The 25,403-nt window shown below is 44.5% G+C and overlaps 1 long non-coding RNA gene and 1 pseudogene across 2 annotated transcripts in view; one reads left to right on the top strand and one right to left on the bottom strand.

The window, feature by feature from the left end:
• The window catches only part of LOC147365154 (uncharacterized), a 108,574-nt gene that overhangs the window by 2,672 nt on the left and 80,499 nt on the right, over nucleotides 1-25,403 (top strand). The window lies entirely within an intron of this gene.
• Nucleotides 4,437-21,562, bottom strand: LOC147365157 (WASH complex subunit 3 pseudogene; annotated as a pseudogene).

Below are 25,403 nucleotides of genomic sequence, written 5' to 3'. Positions count from 1 at the left end.
ACAGGAGTTCTAGAGAGAATGAAAGTCTATAGAACATTATTAGAGTGATTATTTTCTCTGGTCTCCCAAGGATGGCACATAGCTAGTTCCATTCTGGAAGCATAACAGATACAAGATAATTCATTGCATATAATAGATGCCTTAGGGCTTAGTTCTCTCACCCAGATTGAGAAGGGCTGCTCCAGGCCCATGACCCAGTGACTCAAGCAACACCTGAGCTCCCTCCTTTTCTTGGCCTGCCTCAGATGCCATAACCGACCCACAATGGCTCCCAGAGTCATGAGTTTTGGTGGTGTAGTCTAAGTATAATTGAAGTTTAAGGAGAGACAGGCGGGTGGTAGTATGCTGAGTCATAACATTTTTAGATATGCTTTCTAGTTGGGCTTCCCAGGTGGTTCAAATGGTAAAGAACCTGCCTGCTAGTGTAGGAGACATAAGAGACATGGGTTCAATCCCTGGGTTGAGAGGAACCCCTGGAAGCGAGCACAGCAACCCACTCCAGTATTCTTGCCTGGAGAATCCCATGGAGAGAGGAGCCTGGCGGGCTACAGTCCATGGGGTCACAAAGAGCTGGACACGACTGAAGCGACTTAGCATGAGTGCAAGTTCCAGTATTGATCTAGGGTAGGCAGTGAGCTGGAGGAGGACACAGATCCTCCTACTTTGCTCTCTCCCTCCTTCCATATGGGGAGCCCTTGCAAGGCACAGTGGCCCTGAATGGCCGTGCATTTCAGTGATGATTTTCCTCTACAGTGTGGAATTAGAAACCTCCATTTAAAAACACACTTTAGATCTGGTCAACAGTGATTTAAGTGGCACAAATGAAGAGAGTTTGCCTCCCACGTCTGATGCATTAATCTAGACCTCTTATGATTTGGCAAGAGAAGTCAAAAGTCAAAGTGTTGAGTAATTCTGGAATTCTTCAGGATGGAGGAGTATATAGAGAGGATAAGAATGCCCCGAGCCCATCAAGGCACAGGTAGAAACCTGTTAGGACAAAAGAGCACAGCAATCGACTGGACTGCTGGGGGCAGTGATGGGGTGGGAGGAGGCTCAGGAAATACTGAAATGTTAGCGTTTAAATCTTTGGGAAGGCATTTTCTCTAAGTCGGGCTTGGCCTGGACATTGCCTGACTTTGGTGTTTTGGTGGTTGCCAGGGGGAGGATACATTCCTCCACGATTCTAGTTTCTCCCTTGCCTGGACCAGGCAGAACCTAATTTTCTTGGACCCCTGCAGAGTGTCAGAATTACTCCATCTCTGCTTCTTTGCCACTACTATGCACTGAATCCTCCTTGAAACCTTTGACGTCCCTCTTTGGTGAGGGACCCTTTTCTTCCCTGCTGGATCCAGGAAGGGAGAAAGGTAGCATTAAAACTTGCTGTGCTGCAACCATCTCTCGTGGGACTGTGTCATTGGGTAAGGACCCATTGACTTAGGGTTTCTAGTGTTGCCTATGGAACTACAAAATTTATTCTTATTCTAGGTTAGGTCCCTCTGATGTATGTTCTTATATACTTCTCTTTTGAAATGTTTATCATGCTACTGATTGTTTCATGTTGGTTTTCCCCAATAGACTGTGTGCTCCATGCTATCTGGAATGGAGCCGGTGTTGCCCACTGCAATATCCTTATTACCAAGTACAGCAGAATCATCCCAGGCATTTCAAAGAGGGAATTTCAAAGAGGGAATTTGAAACAGGGAACTGATTACACAGGAAGTGCACAGAGATGAGAAGCTGAATGCTACCACCACGAGGGCTTGAAGCACACAGGAGAGGGATGGTGTCACCAGAATCAGAGGCTGAGGCTGTCCCATGGTTGGGACTGGCAAGGACCCTGGGGGGAAGGGCTGGCTGATGGGGAACGGGAACCACTATGGGAAAATGATGCTCAAAACAGAGAGAGATGGTCAACAAAAAGAATCTGGCTTCTCCTTACTTCTCAGTCTCCAGTCTCTTGCTAGCGCCTCCCACTGGCCCTTCTTACTGGAAGATAGTTGGCAAAGATAAGCAGGAAATAGTTTTTAAGAGAAGGATGAGAAAGAAGCCTGAGAGCAAACAGGCAATGACTGATGCAGCATGAGCTAATGAATATTTGTAGCTTACATGAATGAATACACAAATAGATATGCATTAAGCACTGGCTGAACAATAATTTAAAGTTGTCACAACTCTCCCATTCAGAGCCTGTCAAAACAATTTCACCCCTCAGTTTTCTGCTACTAGTTACCACAGATATCTTCTTGAGACGTGGGTTTGGACAATGCAAATTAAGAGTACTTGAAATTCAGAGGACAGACAAGAGCTCTGAGGCTGGAGGCTTTGCCTGAAACACTTGAATTAAAATTTGTTTCTTCAGCTGGGAGAACCCAAAATACTAGTAAAGATGTAGGTCATTTAACAGTACCGTTTGAAATCCATCCTTGAGTTTTCTTAAGCCTCATATCTAACAGCTGTGGGGATAATGTGCCTCAAAATGACACAAGGCACCATTTTCGAAGCAAAGACCTAGCCTGTCCCTTAGGAGGCCCTTGGTTAGGGTTTCAGGTCACTGGAGCTTTTTTAAAAATACAGAGAAGGCTGCAGTTCCACAGTGTGTCCACCAGAGGGCTGCAGGGCCTCCCCTTGCAGAGTCCAGACTGGGCTGAGACTTGGTGGCCCATCCAGGCCTTGGCTGCCTGTGGGGTCTATTCTAGGGTACCTCCAGTGTTGAGGTAGATCTGGGGGTGCAGAGGCTGCCCTGATTCCAGAGGGAGGAATTTCCTATTCAGTTCTCTTATTTCCCCCTTTCACTGCTTCATGTTACATTTACTAAGAGTTGATTTTAAAAATTTACAAATGGGGAAATCAAAATAGGCCTGTGTGTGTGTGTGTGAGCACATGTGCACAGACACGTGTACATTTTGAAGGTAGGGTATCAGGAAGTGGGGATAATTCTGGTCACCAATGCGTATGAACCTGTAGCTTAAGTATTATTTAATGTAGAAATTCAGAGCTGGAAAAAGACCTTGGAAACAATTTAGTACTCCTTCATTTATAGCTAAGGAAATCAATGCAACCTTTGCTACTTGCAAGATGCCTGGAAGGCTCGGAAACTTAAGGAATGAGGTTAATTAGTAGCCTTATTAAGGTGTTTGTGGCAAGATTTTATTTCAACATTCTACCCTTGCACTCCCCTTCCTAGGTTCGCCTGAGTCTTGACAGCAGAACCAAAAAGCATTTTCCAGTTTTCTATTGAAAATGCTTGGCTCTCTGGTTTTAATCCCATCCTTTGTTGTTGAAGTTTTCCAGACTGTTGAACCAGAAGGAAGAAAGATCTGACATGGTAGGAAAATCATCCAGGAAGATGGTTGAGTAAGCAGAAATCCAATCAAACTCTTAATCACAGATTCTATCAAAATCAATCAGAAATTTTACTAAAGAATTTTCAGCAGTAGAGCAGAGATCAGTCACTAAGATAACTTAAGGGAGCATGTATTAAACAGGAAAAATTAATGTGGGCTCCCTGAAAAAGATTTTATCACTCCAAAAAGACCAAAGAGTGTACAGAAAACTTTATTTTAATTAATCCTGAAAAAGAGCAACCGTGGGGAACCACACAGAGAATTCAGAAACTGGTTGGAGCCTCTTTTCAAAGAAATGAAATGGACTGTTCTTCCTCTCAAGTGAGTGAAGGTCAGAACGAAAAAGAATGAAAGTAACAATCATTGTGAAAGACAGACTAAAAATATTGTTTCAGCTGCACACAGCAGAAATGGCACTTAAATAAGAAGACAACCTGAGCAATATATCCAGAATTTTAAGAAACTGAGAAATGAAACATTTCAAGAAGGCAGATCTGGGGAATAGAGTTCAGTATTGCAATTTCTGAATACTTAGGTCTCCTGAATAAGCAATCAAAATCAAAGGCAAGAAATCAATAATTAAAGAAGCAATAATACATTTTTCCAGAACCAATAAGAGATTAGATTTGAAATAGAGAGGAGTCATATGGGCTAGTAGAACATGTATGAACATTTGAAGAGTGACTTCTGTTTATAAAACAGTTCTGTGCAATGACCAGACGGTTTTTATTCCTCATTTTGTTAATTATGTTCATGCATCTTTCCTTTTGATCTTCCCAATAACTATATGAGGTGGACAGATATCATCAATCTCTCATTTTACTGATAGAAAATAACCTCTGAGAGTCTAAGTAACTTACTAGGGATAAACTAGTTCTATCCCTCGTAAGTTAGAACTAGTGAGTGAAGAGTCCAAGCTTAAGTCCAGGTCTTGCTCGCCAAAGTGGGAGGGTCTTACACATATTTTTTTAAATAAATGCTTTATTATTATTTTTTTTAACAGAGAGGAAGCTTGGTGGCAGATCTGTAGCCACTTGATGTTTTTATAACTAAGAATTATAGTTCAGGCTCTCTCTGCTGTAGAATGTAAAGGTGCACTAACACACGTACATGTAATTGTTAGGAAAATTAAGCTTAGTCACTAAAAGAAGACTCGCCATCTGAACTTTCTTCTGTGTTTTTTTCACCTTCACCATCAGGCACTGGATCATCTGGCCTTTCAGGAAAATCTGGGTCTAGTCCTTCCGATACCATTTTGTTTCTTATCGCCATCACTGGAACACCCACTTGAAGCATTTTGAGATATCTGGCATATCCTGGATCCTTGGCTACAGTTAAGAGATTTTCTGGTGTTACTTCACTTTGCTGTGGTCCAGAGTCCTGCAAACTGTTCTGCTGTGATTGCTCTCAAGTGGCTTCAGAATGTGTTCCATTTGTGATCCTAGTGACATTTACAGGAGATGCTTCAAGTGTGACATCATCTAGGCCTGGGATAGATGATAACTTTGCATCTAAAATATTGAGAGTTGTTTCAGTCTGCTGGATACGAAGAGAAAGGTCTGCTAGTTTCTTATCACAAACTAGAAAAGCGGTTGAGGAACTGTACAGTGTGCATGGCAAACTCACTTAGAAATGCCACCGTTCTTTTCTGTTGAATAGCTGGCACCTTAGTCAGGCCTATGCCTGAGCCCATGAGAGGAAGCCCATCCTCATCCGTCTCCTCAGCGGGCGGGGGACCCAGGACTCACCCTCAAACCCCTCCCCAGCCCAGCCCGCCCAACCCGGTAATAGCGTCCCAACGCCTCTCCTAGTCCCCTCTTACACACATTTAAACAATAAGGAAAATACATGTTTGATAACAAGCAGAAAGAGAAGGTACTTTTAAAAGAATGAAAATTAGAAAGATTATTGTCTTTTCTAGTAACAAAAAAAGAGCTTGGTGGATGTGGAACTCTAACATCAAGAATGAGAGAGAGACAGAGACAGTTCGTTCTTGACCTTGCCAAACTGCCCTTCATGTGGGATGCAACAGACTCATAAGCTCTATAAGGTCTTAGAAATCCAACCAGTCACCTTATTCCAACTAGCCTGGGACTGCTTCTAATGTAAGTTTGCCTTAAACACAGAGACCTGATATAGTTGCAACCGATGCACCTGTTGTACATTGACACACCATCATTGCCTGAAACTAAAAACCTGCTTAAAAAAATAAAGTCTACTAATTACTCCCACCTCTCCCCAGCAACAGTAGACTTGTGTATATTGTGTAGGTGTGTATGTGCAGCTATCTCTCCCCAGCAGCAGTAGACATGTGTATGTTGTGGAGGTGTGTATGTGCAGCTATGTACTGCTGTGTGTTGTGGAGACAAGCAGCACTGTCTAGTGAGTGACTCTGACACTGGGCTCCTGTCTCTCTAAGTTGCCTGGCAGTGAGCCAGCTCTCAGACTCAATGTCCCCCTGGGGACTTGAAGTTTCCAGGATCTGGAAACCGAGGCATCAGAGAATCCTCCTAGACAGTGGGCGCCTACGATGAGAACTGCTTGGTGTGCATGTGAAAGTCGCTCATTCGTGTCTGACTCTTTTCAACCCCATGGACTGCGGCCCGCCAGGCTCCTCTGTCCATGGAATTCCCCAGGCAAGAATATTGGAGTGGGTAGCCATTCCCTTCTCCAGGGGATCTTCCCAACCCAGGGATCAAACCCTGAATCTCCTGCATTATAGGCAGATTCTTTACCATCTGAGCCACCAGGGAGGGAAGGCCCTGGTGTGCATAAAGAAAATGTTTGGTGTGCATAAATAAAATGTTTAATCCCTCATGTGAGGATGCTTTTATACACCTCTCATAAAACAGAGGGATACCAGGGGTGGGTCAAGCCCTCTGGGGCTCTTCTCAGCACATGTCTTTCACTGGGCCCCAGCACATCTCTCTACAGGACACGGGAGGGACCCCGGGCCCCGCTGATCCTGCTCCTGTGAGTCCCACTCACACCAAGGGACACCAGCTGGTGTGTATCCTGAGCCCTTCACAGAACAGCTGTGCTGTCTTAGTTCAGATCCTGAAGAAATAAATGATTTCTGTAGCTAAGAGGACAAACCCTGTCCTGTGACTTGAAGAGAGTAAGTCCATTTCAGCTAGCAGAAGAGAATTTTCTGTTTCATCTCATAACACATGTGTTATCCCACTATCAGAATGAACAAAGCCCTGGAGTTAAATCTAAAGCAGAACAAGGATATTCTGAAGACCCTGTATAATAAGTGAAATGAAATATTAAGTGAAGTTAATCAGACAAAGACAAATATATGATATCACTTACATGTGGAATTTAAAAAATGATGTAAATGGACTTGTTAACAAAACAGAAATAGACTCACAGACATAGAAAACAAACATGGTTACCAAAGGGGATAGCAGGCAGGGAAGAGGCAAATTAGGAGTTTGGGATTAACACAGATACACTACTATATATAAGCTAGATAAAAACAAGGACCTAGTGTACAGCACAGGAAGTATACTCAATATGTAGTAATAACCAATAGTGGAAAAGAAGCTGTATATATATATCTGAGTCATTTTCTGTATACCCAAAACTAACACATTGTAAATTAACTATAGCTAAATTAAAAAATGGTTAAAAACTAAAGCAGCACAAGGATCTTTTGAAGACCTGTATAATAAGTTTCAGCCAAATCACCCCATTCACAGAATCTAAAAGACGACTATTTACTTTTCTTACTATTTTCAAGGGGAAGGTTTTTTTTTGGATCTCTTTCTCTTCAGATCTCCTGAATAATGCGGGTATATTTTCTTTCTAATGGCATGAAGAGGGCCCTGCTTCTGCTGACTTTATTGATCAGGTTTGAGCTAATGGTAGATGTTTGTTTGAAGTAGATTTTTGTATGTGTGCGTTTGAGGTAAAATTCATGCCAAGAGACAGGTGAAATAGTCCTCTGGGTTCTAGCTGTGACCAAGAAGGTTTTATCTTTTTTTCATTCCCCTTTCTTTTCTTTGGGAATGAAAATAACACTTAAATATCTTAGTTGGCTTTGTAGTTGTTCCAATTATTGGAGATCAAAAACATCTCATCAATTACATTACTGGGTCTAATATGACTACATTTCTACAATTACAAGGACCAGTTATATTTAAAAAGATACTTATTTTTGATGAAAACCTTAAAAGCTTATTAAAGCACTCTGATTTTCTTTTTTCTGGTAACTACTACCTGAAAATACCTCTGAATACTCTAAGGGAAAATATTTTGGAAAAATTATGTAAGAAGGTATAGAAATCACGTACAAACAAAAAGAGCCAAAATATGTATGTGTGTGTATATTTGTGTATCTATATATAGATAATACGCACACAGGTAGGGGCTTCCCTGGTGGCTCAGATGGTAAAGAATCTGCCTGCAATGAGGGAGACCCTGGTTCAATCCCTGGGTTGGAAAGATCCCCTGGAGAAGGGAAATGGCTACCTACTCCAGTACAGGACTTGATTGTGATGGGTATGCTGATATATTCAAACCATTTCATAAGATCTTGGTATTATTCTGTGCAATGGGCTTCCCAGGTGGCACCAGTGGTAAAGAATCCACCTGCCAATGCAGGAGACACAGAGGTGTGGGTTCCATTCCTGGGTTGGGAAGACCCCCTAGAGTAGGAAATGGCAACCTACTCCAGTATTCTTGCCTGGAAAATTCCATGGACAAGGGAGCCTGGCAGGCTACAGTCCATGGGGCCACAAAGAGTCGGACATGACTGAGCACACACGCACTGAGCCCATGTGAGGTCTTTCACCTCTCATACGCACATATATAACTGTATATATGTATATATATATATATGGACACGAATTTGAGCAAGCTCTAGGAGTTGGTGATGGACAGGGAAGCCTGGCGTGCTGCAGTCCATGGGGTCACAAAGAGGTGAACACGACTGAGTGACTGAACTGAACTGACATATATTATATGCCATATACTTTCTTCCTTCTACTCCTCCAAAATAGAGAATGTTATCCTTGTCTTATATACTCAGGAACAATTAGTAATGACATATTTCTAATGATTCCCTGGAAGTCTTGATAAAGTGGACTAAGATTGGTTGTTCCGTTGCTAAATCATGTCCTACTCTGCAACCCTATGTACTGCAGAAGGCCAGGCTCCTCTGTCCTTCACTATATTCCAGAGTTTGCTCAGGTTCATGTCCAGGTGATGTTTTCTAACCATCTCATCCTCTGCTGCCTCCTTCTCCATTTGCTTTCAGTCTTTCCCAGCTGAAAGCCTAGCTTGAAGGATTTTGAGCATAACCTTACTAGCATATGAAATGAGCACAATTGCATGGTAGTTTGAGCATTCTTTGGCATTTCCCTTCTTTGGGATTAGAATGAAAACTGACCTTTTCCAGTCTTGTGGCCCCTGCTGAGTTTTCTAAATTTCCTGACATGTTGAATGCAGCACTCTAACGGCATCATCTTTTAGGATTTTAAATAGCTCAGCTGGAAAGGGTAAGAACCTGTAATTAAGCTTTGTCTTGGTGGCATGAAATAAAGAAGGTGACACAGGAAGCTGAGGGCAGGATCCACCAGCTCCTTCTCTACCCTGTGGTTCTAGGTGATTCTTGCAAAGCCAGCCTTAGGCTGATGACTGCAGTGACAGCGATGTTGAAGCTCGAGATGAATCAGAATAAGGCCCAGAGACTGAACTATCAAGAGCTCTGCGGCCAGTGGCACAAGGACAATGCCAGTCAACCCTTTCCTTTTAACAACTTCTAAACATTAAAAAATTTATTTTTTCTGTGTTTTTCTGGGAGGAATGATTAGAATGTCTAGGATGGTAAGGCAAAGAGGAAAATGTAAAAGGGCGTTTAATATAATGGGAGGCAGAAAAAAAACATAATTCCTCTGTGGCCAGGTGGAGTTCTTCCAGCTCGATCTATGATAAAGGTGATGGACAATTGAGGATTTTCCTCCTGGACAATTATTATTATGCTACTGGGATCAGAAGCATTGATGCTGTGGATATCTTAGAAGAGAGCTGTTCTTGCGAATCATTTGTAATGGGTTTTTATCTCTAGTTATGAAAAACTTGATAACCAAATTTATAATACAAATAATTAAAAGGGCCTAAAAACTTAAAAAAATTATTTATTTGGCTGCACTGGGTCTCGGTTGTGGCCGGCAGGAACTTTAGCTATGGCACGTGAACACTTGGTTGTGGCAGGTGGGATCTAGTTCCCGGACGAGGGATCCCACCTGGGCCCTCTGCATTGGGAGCACAGAATCTTAGCCACTGGTCCACCAGGGAAGTCCATAAAAGGTCTAAAGAACTTTAATGGCAGAATTCGTTAAATCATGTAATACCAGTATCTTGGACTTCCCTGGCTCTCCACTTGCAATGCAGAGGACATGGGTTTGATCCCTGATCGGGGAACTGAGACCCACATGCCATGCAGCACAGTCCAAAAAAAAAAAAAAGGACCTTTCCAATTCAGTGCCTAGCTTGGGCATATTGAATGTGTAACCTGTGATCTGTCTGGACTGAAATAGGCCGTGTTAAGACAGTGTTCCGGAAGACACTTATTTGTCCTGCCCACTATTAACCTGAAATTTTACTATAGTCATTTCTAGAAGATATTCAATAAAATTTTAGATTGATTGCAAGCATAGTTCAATATTTATTAATTTGCAGGGAAATCAAGGAGTGTGCTGGTTCAGAAAGGGTATGAAAATGGAGGGGTTTTAGAGTTGGCAAACAATGCTTATGTAAGCAACTAGTTTAAACAACTATGAAAGGTTGAAGTTTCATTTCAAAGGTCACCGAAATATCCAGCCCACATTGTTTGTTGGGAAGGAAGTCCACACAGCATGGCTGGAGATGACAGACATGCAGATTCCCAGGCCCAGTGAAAGTAACACATCTCAGAAGCAAATATCAGGGGCTGCAGTATAGCCAGTAATGGAAAAGCAAGATTTCACTCCCAAGTTACATTAGGGCTAATAACCAGAGGCATGAATGGCACTGAAGCTTCAGGGGGGCCACCAGGTAACCAGGTTTGAATTTTGAGCTGCCCAAAGCCAGTGGTTTTTCTCCAATGCAGACAAATATGTCCATTTCTTCGGAGAAGGTAATGGCACCCCACTCCAGTACTCTTGCCTGGAAAATCCCATGGATGGAGGAGCCTGGAGTGCTGCAGTCCATGGGGTCGCTGAGGGTCGGACACGACTGAGCAACTTTACTTTCACTTTTCACTTTCATGCATTGGAGAAGGAAATGGCAACCCACTCCAGTGTTCTTGCCTGGAGAATCCCAGGGACGGGGGAGTCTGTTGGGCTGCCGTCTATTGGGTCGAACAGAGTTGGACATGACTGAAGTGACTTAGCATTAGCATTAGCATGTCCATTTCTTAGTTTGGGTACAATTTTTTAAAAACTCCTTTTGACAAAAGGTTTTTTGACTTGAAATTTATTGAGAATGACTAAAGAACCCATCTGCCAATGCAGGAGACATAAGAGACGCAGGTTCCATCCCTGTGTTCGGAAGATCTCCTAGAGGAGGCTATGGCAACCCACTCCAGTATTCTCGCCTGGAGAATCCCATGGACAGAGGAGCCTGACGGGCTACAGTCCGTGGGGTCACAAAGAGTTGGACATGACTGAAGTGACTTAGCACACAAGCATGCAAAACAAAAGAGCCTGGGATTCTGTTTCAGCCTACACTGGTCTGATACCACCCGGTGAACTGCAACCCAATTCTGGCACTAACCCCCTGGAGTTCGTGCAGATCCCCCCCCCCGCGCCCCCCCCCCGCAGTGGGAACTCAGTTCTCCGGAAGACTGCCCTCACTTCAGTTGCAAGGCACACTTTGAGGGTTCCTAAATCACCCACACTTTTGACCAGCTGGCTACGAATCCAGGAGGTTCCCACACTCTCCTCAGTTTTGGTAATTCTCTAGAATGACTCATGGAACTCAGGAAAGCACGATATGATTACAGTTTTATTATAAAGGATACAGATCAGGAGCAGCCAGATGACAAGATACACGGGGTGAGGTTCGGGAGGGTCCTGAACACAGTTTCTCTGCTGTGTCCGGGGAACCAGATGCCTCACCCTTCTGGCACACTGATGTGTTCACCAACCAGGATGCTCCCCTGAGCTCCAGGGTTCAGTTTTTATTGGGGCTTCATTGCATGGATATGATTGATTAAACCGTTGACCAGGTGACTAAATGCAGTTTCCAGTCCCGGTCTCCCCATGGTGGGAGTAGGACTAGACTGGTCACACATCATTTAAAGTTCTGATCGGGTGGTTGGTCTTTCCGGTGGCCAGCCCATCCTGAAGCGTGGCTCAGACAGTAAAGCGTCTGTCTGCAATGCAGGAGACCCAGCTTCGATCCCTGGGTTGGGAAGATCCCCTGGAGAAGGAAATGGCAGCCCACTCCAGTATTCTTGTCTGGAAAATCCCATGGACGGCAGACCCTGGTAGGCTACAGTCCATGGGGTTGCAAAGAGTCGGACACGACTGAGCGACTTCACTTTACTTCAAGTCATCTTATTATTATTTTTGACCTCATCACACAGCATATGGAATCTTAGTTTCCTGACCAGGGATCAAACCTGTGCCTCCTGCATTGGAAGCACAGAGTCCTAGCCACTGGACAACCAAGGAAGTCCCTGAGTCAGGAAAGCACAGTTTTATTATAGTTATTTATTACAGTTTTATTATAAAGGATACAGGTCGGGAGCAGATCGGGATATAGATCTTATTAATATAAACTTAAGTATGGCCCAGGGGCTCAGGAATAACAAATATACTTCTATCACTTGGGGAATTCCAAGAGTTTTAAAAGCTCTGTGCCATGAATCAGGGACAAAGACCAGACACATTCTTTATTATACCATAGCATAGGAACACATGTAATGTGAACATGTTTTGACATAACAAACTTCAAATGTTATATAGGGGATTCTGATACATTTCTCAAAATGGAACCAGGATGATCTTTTCAAGCCAGTATGTAGTTATGTCAGCCCCTGCTTGAAATCCTTCAGGGCCCTCTTGATGATCTTAGAATAAAGAGTAAAATGCTTAACCAGGTCTCCGAGGTCCTGTGTGGTGTGACCCTGTCCTTGTGACCACCCTCAGCTACCATACCCCACCTCCCTTGCTCCTAGGACCTGACATTTTAGTTTCCTGAATGTAGATTGATTGCTATGTTCCGATCATTCTGCTGGAAAGCTGTAAGAAATAGAAAATTAAGTAAAATTTCCCTGAGCACACACAGCTAGTTAGTAAAACAGTGGAATTAGAACACCAAACTCCTGACCTCAGAGTTAACGATCCTTTCTAGTCTACCTCCAAATTGGCTCACATTTGTGAGCAAATGAATAGAAAATTTGTGTTGACTGTCTTTCCACCTATCAAAGTATGTGGAAGCACAGCAAACGTTTTCCTATTAGTTTTACCTCATTAGATTCTTGGACTGCAGGAATGGGAAGAAGCAATTAATAGCAATACACTCAACTTTTCTTAACTTTCCCCTTCAGAGGTTCTGAGCAAAGAGACAAAAACCCAGCTCACCCGAAGGCTCCAATTAAAGGAAACTTGACTGTATACCCAGATGTTAAAATTGCTGACAATCACCCGAAATTTCTCCCTTCCATGTCCTCTTTGTGAAAAATGGCTGCTGAAGTCATCTGTACTAGACACTGATGTGTTTATACGCTCAGTTTTTATTAAAATCATGAGAAAAAGACCTTGGTTTACCCACCTAAAATAAGAAAGTGTTCTCAAACTATCTTATTATGAAGGACTTGTTTGTGGACACCCAAAAGAGTCCACAAAAGAATAAAGTACAGATAGAATTTAGGGAAGATGGAAGATCAAGTTTAGGGTTGTATGAAATTAAAAAAAAAAAGCATACAGAGAAAGTTTCCAGCTTTCCTAGTAGATCAAAGAGATGACTGAGTTCTCAGTCATCTTGTTCTTTCACCAACAGTCCTCATGTTGAAAAGAGTAAAATGGAGATGATTAACCCCAAAATAGGCAGGTCGTCTGGCCAAGAGGAAGAATCACCATCTGCTAGGAAGACCTGTCCTAAATCTTTTGCATCTCCTCTAAGGTCTAAAGACGTTTGTCTTTTCCATTGGACTTCTCCGGTGTCCTCACTCAAGCCTTCCTGACACAGACACTTGCTTCCTGATTCCACATTCACACAAATCGACTGGTACTGTGTTTCATGACTTGGAAGAATTTTTCTCTTTTTAATGAGGATGCACTCAGGATAAGATCTGCAACAGCAGCAGTTTTAGAATTAATCATTCCGCTTGTTCGTGTTTAAAGCTCAAGTTAATAACTCCTTCAAAATAAATCTCAAAACCAAGTGGACCAACTGTAATCAAAATTCTGGTGCACAGCCCCGTGGCCCACAAACCACTGCCTTCCCAGGTGTGCTCCTGAATCGCTATGGATTGTTTTCTCAATTTGTTCACATCATTAATAGAGACAGGTGCAAAAAGCAGCTCAGCTCTTTTCCTCCGTTGGCTCCTGCTCTGGGTGTCTTCTTTTTGCCCTTCCAGACTCACTTTCCACCCATCCACTCCCAGACAGAGAGGCTGGCCCATATGGACATCATGAACATACTTTGATGGGTTCTGGCTTCTGGTTGGGTTCAGCTGCTGTTGGCATCAGCAGATCATGGAGATGGAGGGCGCAGAGGGAGGTGGAGATATTTATTACACCCACATGTTCCCTTCCAACTCAAGACGGATGCCTGCATTCCACTTCCCATGGGTGGCTCTTTCCTTGTAGCTACTCTCTGGGTGTTCCAAATCTCCCTTTCTGAGACTCTTCAAGCCAGAAGTATCCATTGTTCAGTTCAGTTCAGTTCAGTCGCTCAGTCGTGTCCGACTCTTTGCGACCCCATGAATCGCAGCACGCCAGGCCTCCCTGTCCATCACCAACTCCCAGGGTTCACTCAGACTCACATCCATCAAGTCAGTGATGCCATCCAGCCATCTCATTCTCTGTCGTCCCCTTCTCCTCCTGCCCCCAATCCCTCCCAGCATCAGAGTCTTTTCCAGTGAGTCAACTCTTCGCATGAGGTGGCCAAAGTACTGGAGTTTCAGCTTTAGCATCATTCCTTCCAAAGAAATCCCAGGGCTGATCTCCTTCAGAATGGACTGGTTGGATCTCCTTGCAGTCCAAGGGACTCTCAAGAGTCTTCTCCAAGACCACAGTCCAAAACCATCAATTCTTCGGCGCTCAGCCTTCTTCACAGTCCAACCCATCCATTGTTGGATCCTGCAAAATTAAAAAATGTCAAATTCAAATCCCCAAAGTCTTCCAAACCAGAAGTTATCCAGTGATGATCTCCTCCAAAAGTAAGTCACACACAAAAAAGACAAAAACGAGCCGTGAATCTAGATTAGAGATAGCTAGTGGTTGAACCTTGGGTGTCTCTCGCAATGCCTTTGGGGTCCACAGAAGGGTTCTTAATCTGTAAAATGAGTAGAATAAGTCACATTTACTTTCATTTATAGGAAGAGAAGGAGAGAAGGTCCTATTTATTCCTCCTTGATGCCCTGATGGGCAAGATTTTATCCATGTGGGACAGAGCCTGGGGGCTCTGGGGCCTGAAGAGGTGGGAGTGTTGTGCTTGTGTGGACATAGCTGAAGTTCCCTCCCTCGCCTGAAGGGGTCAGCAAAGGCCCAGGAAGGGTGGCGACACCTTGCCTCCCAGGAGGGAGAAAACGCCGAGGCCCTCAGTTCCCGGGGGATAGCCCCTAACCACCCGCTTTGTGCTTTCTCTGCCGGGGCAGGGACGGATTCTCCCACAGGGCTCCCCTAACTGCGCGGAGATGCTGGCGCTGGCCCTAGCTGTTGAAGAATGAGAGGTCTATGTGGAACACAGGAATGGGAGTGGACCTGCGGGTCCAGATTGAGGAGGGCCACAGGGTGTCGAATCCCCCAGCTCGGCCCTCTTGGACACTTTCCCTGGGTTGTCTGCACCCCATCCAAAGTCTGTAATCAAGCCATCAAAACTGATAGGATGATTTCCGCATTAAATGAAATTATGGATGAAGAATGGGGATGGAGGAAACAGACTAATGGTTCTAATGTTTTTTCCCAACCTTTCATTTCTCAGTAAAGTGCAGTCATCTGATTCCTCGTTTGTGTGCTAGGAAAATGATGGCTCCTCTGAGAAGCTCTTAGCTATCCTCATTTTCTTCCTTGCTCCCTTGGGTCTCCTGGGTGGGTTCAGGCAGGAGAAACCATGACAGAGGTGGGTGGTAAGTCCCAGTCTGTCCCTCAGGTGAGCTTCTGGTTTCCTACCGGTTTCATTGCTTGCCATATGTGTAGTAGTCAAAAATATTTAATTTTCAATTACAAGAGTGTGACAAGAATGCAATCTTATTATTAAAACACAGAGAAGACAAAAGCTTCATTTTACCTGACTCCTCTGATCTACTCCCTTTCTCAGAAGTATCTATCATTGTTGATTTGGGAAATATCCTTCTCTATATATGTTGTGGTTTGTAAATATGTCCACAGTTATTTGATACTACTTCTTCAAAAGGTGAAGCCTAATTCTCCTCACCTTAAGTGTAGGAGGTACTTAGTGACTTGCTTTTTAAAGTACAGAATGTGGCAGAAGTAGTGATTTGTGGTGTCTGAGATTGGGATTGGAATGACATTGAGTTTTCCCCCTCATTCTGGGACCACCTGCTCTGGGGAAAGCCAGCTACCATGTTGCGAGGTAGACCTAAGGAGAGGCCCATATTGTGGGTAACTGAGGCCTCCTGCCAACAGCCGTAAGATTGAGCCATAAAGAAATTATTGTAATAGATTCTGAGACTGGTGAGGGCACAGGCTCCATGATGTCAAGGTTCTGTGTTCCTGGAAATGAGCAGAGGACAGAGCACATAATCCCCAGGGACATTTTTCTATTGACAAAGAGTACCTCAGAGTTTATATAGTAGGTAAGACTAGTCCCAGAGCTTGGGTTATGTGGTGGTTGCTTACCTTTGCTGCCAAAATTACCCTTCAGGATAAGAACACTTATTATCTCAACTTCTGGGAGTGCAGCTGGCAGAAAGTCCTCAGCAATCAACACCCTTCAGGGATTTCTGAAGAGAGCCAAAGAGAACCCCCCATTCCGGCAACCCACGTCCAGTGGTCGGTGAATGAATGGTATGGAGCCCAGGCCTCTCACTCCAGCTCAGGGGAGTTCTGAAGGGTCATCCCATCCTCAGCTCCCTGCAGGACCAACTGAGATGTTCCACTGAGACTGCCTTCAGCTAGACCTTATCCTCTGCCCAACCCTGCTCCCCTCTCTTCCCTTTCCCAGGTGTTGGTATCAAAAGCACTCCCCAGCAAACCTCCTACATGTTAATCTCGGTCTCAGAGTTGGCTTCTTGGGAAACTCAAGCAGGGATGGTGGGCACCAGGGTGTTCTAAAAAAGCAGATGATGGCACAGGGTTTTAGAACTGGATTACTGGCTACCCAGCTGGCATCACTGTTTGGAGTGATTCTCCTTTTGGGAATGAAATGGCAGGGTTTTTATTTTACTTTTTTAAACTATTTTGTATTGGGGTACCTAGCAAATATACTTTTTACTTTATATTGGCATATAGCCATCAACTTCCCTAGTGGCTCAGTTGGTAAAGAATCTGCCTGCAATGCAGGAGACCCAGGTTCAATCCCTGAGTCAGGAAGGATCTTCCTGGGGAGGAGGAAAGGGCAACCCACTCCAGTATTCTTGCCTGGGAAATCCCATGGACAGAGGAGCCTGGCAGGCTACAGTCCATGGGGTCCCAAGGGTCAGACACGACTAAACCACCACCATAGCCAATTAACAAAGTTGTGACAGTTTTAGGTGAGCAGTGAAAGGACTCAGCCATACGTATATATGTGTCCATTCTCCTTCAAACTCCCCTCCCATCCAGGCTGTGAAATGGCAGGTTTTTAAAAAGCAATTTATACCTTTCTGTAATATTTGACTTACATCCAGGTATCATATTGCTTTCATTTGTAAATGGTTAGTAGAAAATGTCTGAGATGTGGTATTATAAGCTATTTAAATTTTATTCTTTACATTTTTTTGTTTTAAAAACAAAATGATTGCATGAGGTTTAAGAATATCCAGAAATCAGGAAAAGAACTGGGGAGTGGGTTACTACTTTGTTCCTGTCTTTGGGCTGCAAATATTTGTCAGTTAGATTCTAAAACTTCAGACAAAGCAGCCTGGTGGAGTCCATTTGTGTGTCATCACGTGGCAGCTTCTCCAGCCCTCACCCACCACCCCCGCCTTCCCAGTAAGAGCAGCCACCTCCTAGTGGGTTATGGGTGGGTGTAAAATGTGTGTGTGTGTGTGTGTTGAGTAGTGTGGAGAGATAACGCCCTCTCCTCTGGGTTACACCTGCTCAAAACAGCCTTGAGCCCTTGGTGGGGGGGCAAAAACCTGATTTGGGGCTGACAGGGTCAGGGCAGTTTCTGGCATCAGCTGAGTCCTCTTTCCACCGCGTCTACCTCCTTCTCTCCCTACACAATTCTCTTTCAGGGGCCACATCAGTGGACCTGCCAGCTGGTCTTGGTCAGGGCCACTCTAGCTCCTCAGAGATTCTGTAGGAACCTTGGTTGTCAAAGGGATTCAGCTTCCTTCCTCTTAGGAGTTCTGCTTCTGTGCAAATGTGTAGGAGCAAAGAGAGATCTGCTGGGATGCCTGCAAGCATCCAAGAACCATGTACTATATCCTAGTGGATAATACATCAGGGGAGGGCTAGTGGGGCACCATTTATCTACAGAGTCTGAATCCAGGCCCTCATTCAGTTTAATATCCTTTATTAGTATAACAATAATTCACAAAGGGAGGAATTGCTCCATTGTTCCTGTTACATTTCTGGTAACCAGTTAGATTCGAGATAAAATTGTTAGGTTTGGTCAGTGCCCTCAGGTTCTCTCTCTCTTTGTCTCCCAGGGAATGTCTAGCCTTCCCAGGGAGTATTAATTCCTCAGGGGCCCTGAGGGAAGGTTAGTGATTCTGTATCTCAGCATTTTGGTTCAGACACAGGAAATGTAACTGGACAGTGTATGGGGCTGGAGAAGGGAAGAGTTCTTCCTTCTAAGTTCTAAGCCAGAACTTCACGACTCTGCATTTGACGGTGGAACACTGGTTCTGCTGTGGGATTGGCTGTTTTCTGTTTGGGGATTAGTGTGGCTACTGGTTTCTCTTCACATCTGATTTGGAGATGCTAAGGGTGTGCCTCTGATCCAAGCTCCCTTAATTATCCTAATGATTCAACAAGAATTTATCAAGAAGCTGCTATGTGATGGTCGAATGACCCCACACTGCCTTCAGCTTAGAAAGTTTATATGCCATTGCTAAACAACATCACTGCAGTGAGAAAAATGAGGCAAGTGTCCAGGGGTGGAGAAGGGCATCCAAGAACCTGTTTATAGCTTCAGTGCCCTCAGGGCATGAAGCCACAGGATAGCTAGGATGGACCTGGGAAGGACTGGGGTAGGTTCTAAATAGGAGGAATAAAGAAATCTGCTCAACTCATATCCTGGGTGACTTCTGGAAATAGCCTCCCGGCTCCACTGCTCCAGTGCCCCAGTGGGTACCTGTCCATTGTCATATTCTGGCATCTCAGTCTCTGCACGTGCTTGTCCCCTAAAGCTGTTCTTCCTCCTGAAGTTGGTGGCAGGTGGTACTCTCTGGGAAGTCAACTGGGGAGGCCATAGCCTTTGTGAGTAGGAGGGAGTTAGCCAGAAGGAGAAGTCATGGCTATCTTAGAGATAGTCTCCAGGAAGGCGAGAGGCTATGAAGAGGCTCTTGCCCCTGACTCAGACTTGCATAGGGAGTCCAGTTCCTTCCTTTTTCTGGGCTTCAGGGAGTCTATGCTTGAGATTACTACTAGTGATGGGGAAAAGTGACTGCCTGACCCTCCCCCTCCCTACTCACTTATGGTAATCGGGCGGGCTGTTAGGTTAGGTAATAAGCAACCCCCAAATCTCCGTGGGTTAACCCAGGAAGAATTTATTGCTTGTGTCACAGTCGAGTGCAGGCTCTGTGTCCCTCCTGGGCAGCTGTTCTTCAAGTAGAAACTCAAGGAATCTGGCTGCTTCTACCTGGCAACGCCAGCATTTCAGAATTCTTTACTTCCAATCATACCAACAGGAGAGAGGGTGAGCCAAGGTTCTTGGGGGAATCTTAAGAAAGCCAGGCACAGGCAGAAATTATGACGTAGCTTCAATTTAGCCGTCAGGGAGGCTGAAGCTCTAGTCTTTCCATGTCTGCAGGAGAGGAAATGGGATGGTCAGCACCACGCCTGTGTCTGTTATATTCATGCAGAGTCTTCAGCCCCCACAGCTGTCTCAACTACTTAGTTTTCAGATGTCCCTCCAGACCGGTCTCCCTCTCCAGTACAGAGTTTCAGCTTTCTTGATTTTTTAAAACTTTAATGGTCACCTGTGTACGGATCGCACATAAATATTTGAGACTTAAGGCGCTGTGTGGTTCCATGACCACCATGTAGTAAGTTGTTTGACAATGTTTGCTTAGTTGAATGAAGGGAGAAGGCTAAGGATGTCTGGAGAAGCCATCTCGGAATCAAATTCAAAGTGTCAACTACAAACTGCCTGTCAACTACAAATTGGCTCTTGCCAAGAGCGTTTCCCAGCGACTGAACAGCAACAACAAGGGCATTTGCCATCTGCCTCTGCAGAGACTGAACCCTGTGCTGCTGCAGCTGCTGACCTTCAACACCCGCTGAGGGGAGTGCAGGGTGGAGAGTGAGGCACTCTGTGCTCCAGGGAAACTGGTGGAACAAGTCTTTAGGAAGTTAATGCTTTTAGGAACCGATTTCATGATTCCAATCCTTGCATCTCTTTATATCTGCTACTGCAGCTGCTAAGTCGCTTCAGTCGTGTCTGACTCTGTGTGACCCCATAGACGGCAGCCCACCAGGCTCCCCCATCCCTGGGATTCTCCAGGCAAGAACACTGGAGTGGGTTGCCATTTCCTTCTCCAGTGCATGAAGGTGAAAAGTGAAAGTGAAGTCGCTCAGTCATGTCCGACTCTCAGTGACCCCATGGACTGCAGCCTTCCAGGCTCCTCCATCCATGGTATTTTCCAGGCAAGAGTACTGGAGTGGGGTGCCATTGCCTTCTCCTAGTCTTCATATCTAGAAAAGCACTAAATCCCTTCATGGTGACACACCACATTAGTTTGATCTCTGGTGAGCAGCTAAGATCAATCATGTGAGTGTTTTGTGACCGACTCCCAATAAAACCTCTAGACACCAAGGGTTGAGTGAGCTTCCCTAGTGGACAGCACTCTGTACATACTGCCAATACTGATGCTAGAATTAAGCATGCACACCTTCTCTTGCACACCAGCATCTCCTCTTCCTGCCTAGATCTGTGGGGCAGACTGCGGACCTCTTGGGCAGGAGCCAAATGAAACGGAATTGATTTGATTCATGTCATGTCCTTCCCTAGGAATGGTTATAAGCAGTAGTATCCCTGTGACTCCATCTCCACCTCCTTGACTGCCTCTCACTGTGGCCACCAGCCCCTCCCAGTCCTCGCCCTTCCCCGTGTGGCACAAGGTACCTGTCATGCCCAGCCCCTCCCTCTGCAGTGCTGCCACTGCCCAGTTCACCTTCTGCTGCTTCCTGCCGCTGACCACCACGTGGGCCCCATCCTGGGCCAGACCCTGGGCGATGGTGAAGTTGATCCTGCAGGAGAGATGAAGAAGATGTGACAGTCAGCCCAGGGCTGAGCCCTTCCTTTCTTGCTGCATTTCTAGCCTTAAGGCCCCAAGTGAATTTCCTACTATCCTGGAGCAGCTAACCTTGTGCCCTGCTCACGGATGATCAGAGGACCGGAGAGACTCAAGAGGGCACTTTCCTTCATGGGTGTGTTGGACAGCCTGCCTGTGTATATCAGATTTTAGCTTCACTTTCTATTCAAACAACTGCAACCTGAGAGTTTGTTGCCTCCAGTCTGTGAAACCACTGGGCACCTACAAGCATGCAACTTGGAAGCATGGGGTCTAACTCCATCCAGGGCGTCTCTCGATCAGTGGAGGAAGGATACGAATGGCTGAACTGTCCCCCTGACTTTCCCTGATGGATGCTCTGAGATGTAGTTCCTAAGTTGCCCGGAGGACCTGTAGAATCTAGCACCTGGTGGCCTGTAGTGGCAGCCAACTCCATGACCGGCCCATGCTGGCTTTCTCTCCTTTCCTGCTCCCCTCCTCTTTCTCCTTAGGGTCACATTCCCAAATAAACTACGCCACTTCTACCTGGTAGGCTCTGCTCTGTGGGGATGAATTAAGACAACGAGGTTGACAAAATCTAGAGATGCCCACAATTCCCAGGTCCCCCAAACGTTCTCTCATGCAGTTGTAGAGCCTGTGACCACGGCGACTTTGTTGATGGGGTTGGTGTTACCCCTGGCTCCCCTGCTGGTGTTCCTCATGGACAGCGAGGCCTTAGAGGGCAGGAGGCCTCTCCAAGCTTGGGTCAGGGGCCTAAACATACTGGTTTCTGTTGGGTCTTTCTCTTGGTGAGCTTGGTCTAGAGAGGTTTCTAGAAAGTTAATACAGTTGCAGGCGGCAGCGCCTCTGCTTAAGGAGCTGATGCAACACCTCCCTGGTTGGGCTAGATCCCGGGCGGTCTGGGGATCACCCTGGGAAGCTCAGCCTAGAGCCTGTTCTTCTAGTCCTTCTCATGGTTTTCTGAACACAGACTTTCCCATATGAAATCTTTTCTGTTTACACTAACTGGAGTCATTTCTGCTGTTTAGAAGCAAATCCTAACCTATTCTCACACAGGTTCAAAAATTATTTATTCATCGAGACCCTTAGGATAATGAACATGTACTATACAGGTTTGCTGCCTGAAGACCAAACAAATTGAGGTGTGAAAGGGCTTTGTAAAGTACCTAAAATATAAGCAGTTCTGTAGCTTCTTATAAGGCTTGATGTGCGTTTCATCATCCTATCCTTGAGAGACCCCTGGCCTGAACCTCTGGATGCAGCTCACCCTGCTTGCAGTGCTTTGGCCTGCCTGCTTTCCCTCCCCCGGCCTCTTCTCTGTTTTCAGTGCATCAAGGGGATCCCTTCTGATGTATTATCTCCTCCATGTGACCTAGTGGTCCTGTGCTTACTCCCCTTCTAGCATTTATGGGACTGACTCTAACGGACTGTGCTACATTTATCACATTTAACAGGGTGCCCACCACCTGGTACTTGCTTAACAGATATTTGTTAAAGGAATGAAAAAAAAAATGAATGAATTGAGATTTGGCTGCAGTGAGCTAGTGAGGTTGTAGGGACCCCTTTAGACCCCTGGGTTAAATTTCTTAGTCACACTCTTCCCCTGCGCTGTCCGGCTGTGTCTGCGAACATTTACTTTCAAGAAGCCATTCTTGGTTTTTAAATCCTCAGGCTTTGAATGGCATCAGGCCTTGTGTGCACAGCGAACTTGTGTTTTCCTGATGTTTAGGATTCTGAGCCTCTGCTCAAATCTCCACAAATCTATAGTTCTGAACTGATTTACATAAAACCAATTCCCTTATTTAAGCACTTAAACTTTAGTAAATCTTAGGCAAATATCAAAGCAGGTAGTGCTTTTGAAGTAAACTATATATACAAAAATTCATAATCTTTTATCTCAGAAACTTAGCCCCTATGGTTCCTATTCATTTATTATGGTTCCTTACCTCCCCTGTAGCCAGGGATTCAAAATAGAAGGGTTTCCTCATCCTCCTACTTAACTTTTTGTCAGTGTCACTCCAGGCAGTTTATTCTTAAATCTCTGGGGCTTCATCTCGTCCAAGAACAGAATCCCTCGATTTCCATTCCCCAAACCATTTCTCAGTCTTTTTGACAAGGAAGAATCTACCTGGGGAAATCAAAAAGCTAAGCATTTCTTCCCTCACCCCTCTGCCTGTTTCCTTCACATCTTCCTTTATTTTGGAAAAAAAGATACAGAATCTAGGAGTGTACTAGTTTCCTCATTTTTTTTCAACAAAAATTTAATGGGAACCTGCTATGTACTGAGTGCGTGGAATACAAAGACGCCTCTATCATAGTTTTACCTTTGGCACTCAAAGTGAACTTGTGCAACACAGATTGGGGCTTGAACCCGTGGCCTTCTAATTGAGATCACTCACCTGGTCTCAGGACTCAGTGAAGCTCAGATTCTTGATGTCATGACATAGAAAGAATTCAGTAGGAAACAAAATGATGAAGAAGTGAATTTATTTAGACAGAAACATACTCCACGGACAGAACGTGGGCCATCTCGGAAGGCAAGCGCAGCACCGTGGTATGGGGTTGTCAGATTTTATGTGCGTGCTTTGTCGCGCAGCTATGTCCAACTGCTTGCAACTCCACAGTCTGGAGTGGATAATTTCACAGGCTAATGAGTGGGAGGAGTATTCTAGCTATTTTGGGAAAGGGGTGGGCATTTCCAGGAATTGGGCCATGGCGGCCCACTTTCTGACCTTTATGATTGGCCTTGGAACTGCCATGGAGCCTGTGAGTGTGTCATTTAGCTGATGTGTTAAAGTGAGCATAGTCTGAGGCTCAAGGGCTAGTAGAAGTAGACTCATCTGCCATCTTGGACCTATTTGGTTCTAATCAGTTTATGTCGTGTCCTCAGGCTATGTCACTCTTTTAAAGGTTGTGAAAGAAGGAAAGATAGCATAAGTCGTGTCCGACTCTTGCGATCCATGAACTGTAGCATGCCAGGCCCCTCTGTCCATAGGATTCTCTGTCCATAGGATTCTCCAGGCAATAATACTGGAGTGGGTTGCCATTTCCTTCTCCAGGGGAACTTCCCAACTCAGGAACTGAACCGCAGGTCTCCCATATTGCAGGCAGATGCTTTACCAACTGAGCTATGCAGGAAGCCCCTAAAAGGTTAAGCCCTGCCCTCTTCCCCCCTGCTTCAAAAGTTCTCATACTCTGAACTGGGTCTGCAGACAAAAAAATGGTTATTATCCATAGTGTTAGGAGGTAAATATGATGAACACAGTTTCCAAACATTGAGGTTGCAGTGGTTAGATAAAATATATGGGGAAAAGTAATACCAGAGTGGACTCAGGAAAAGGAGCTTTTCTTATTGTGATTTTTACTTTAAAAGATGCATGCTTTTTAAGAAAGGGGTAAATGTTCACTGTAAAATTAAAAAATATATATTTGAGAAAATTCAGGGAAAAGTTGTGAAAGGCTTCATAGTGAATCTGACTTTGAAATGGACTGATGTCTTCCATGGTAAGCCAGGCTTTGTCTAGCACACTCTTCAGGTGATCAGATTCTGTGGGGTCACTGCACCTTTCATTGCCTTTGAGTTATTTACAACTGATAGCAATGCAAATGATGCCTATCCATCATTTATACCCTATGCAAATAAATGTTGTCTGGAGGAGATTCAATTGGTTTCCTTCCCTCCACTGTGGAAGAAATCAGCTTTGCATCTATTAAGCAAATTTATTTTAGTTTTCCTTATGGTCTCCCTCTATGTGTGGTTCTTTGAATTCACTTTTGAATCAGTTATAATATCTTAGTGGTTCCCTTCATGAATTATTGAGTTAAGTAAAAATTTTGGTACTTGTTCATTTTATATTTGTATGACAGTATGACTTTGCCTTATAAAAAATTATCCTTCAACAGAAGAAAGTAAAAATTTGATATCAAGTTAAATATTGTTTGTTTTTTTTTTTTAACAATTCCCTTAGCTACCTCTCTGCATATGCATTCTCATATAAAATCCGTGTATTCAATTTTGCAGAAAGGGATCACAGTACAGATGGCTTTTCCCTTTCTCCATCCTTCCCACCTTTTCCCCTCTTCTTTTGTTTTTCCTTTCCTCCCTTCCTTTTTTCTTCTTTTCCCTTCCTTCCTTCCTCTCTCTCTCTCTTTCTTATATTTACTTATTTGTGATGTGGGCCTTTTTAAAAAAATTATTCACTTATGTTTGGCTGTGCTCGGTCTTTTGTTGTTGCACCAGCTTTTCTCTAGTTGTGGAGAGCGAGGGCTAGTCTCTA

The sequence above is a fragment of the Bos grunniens genome, chromosome 10, assembly GCF_055505025.1.
Source record: "Bos grunniens cultivar Pamir isolate PY7600 chromosome 10, Bosgru_T2T1.0, whole genome shotgun sequence".
Lineage (NCBI taxonomy): Eukaryota > Metazoa > Chordata > Mammalia > Artiodactyla > Bovidae > Bos > Bos grunniens.
This window is presented reverse-complemented; position numbering and strand designations above follow the sequence as displayed.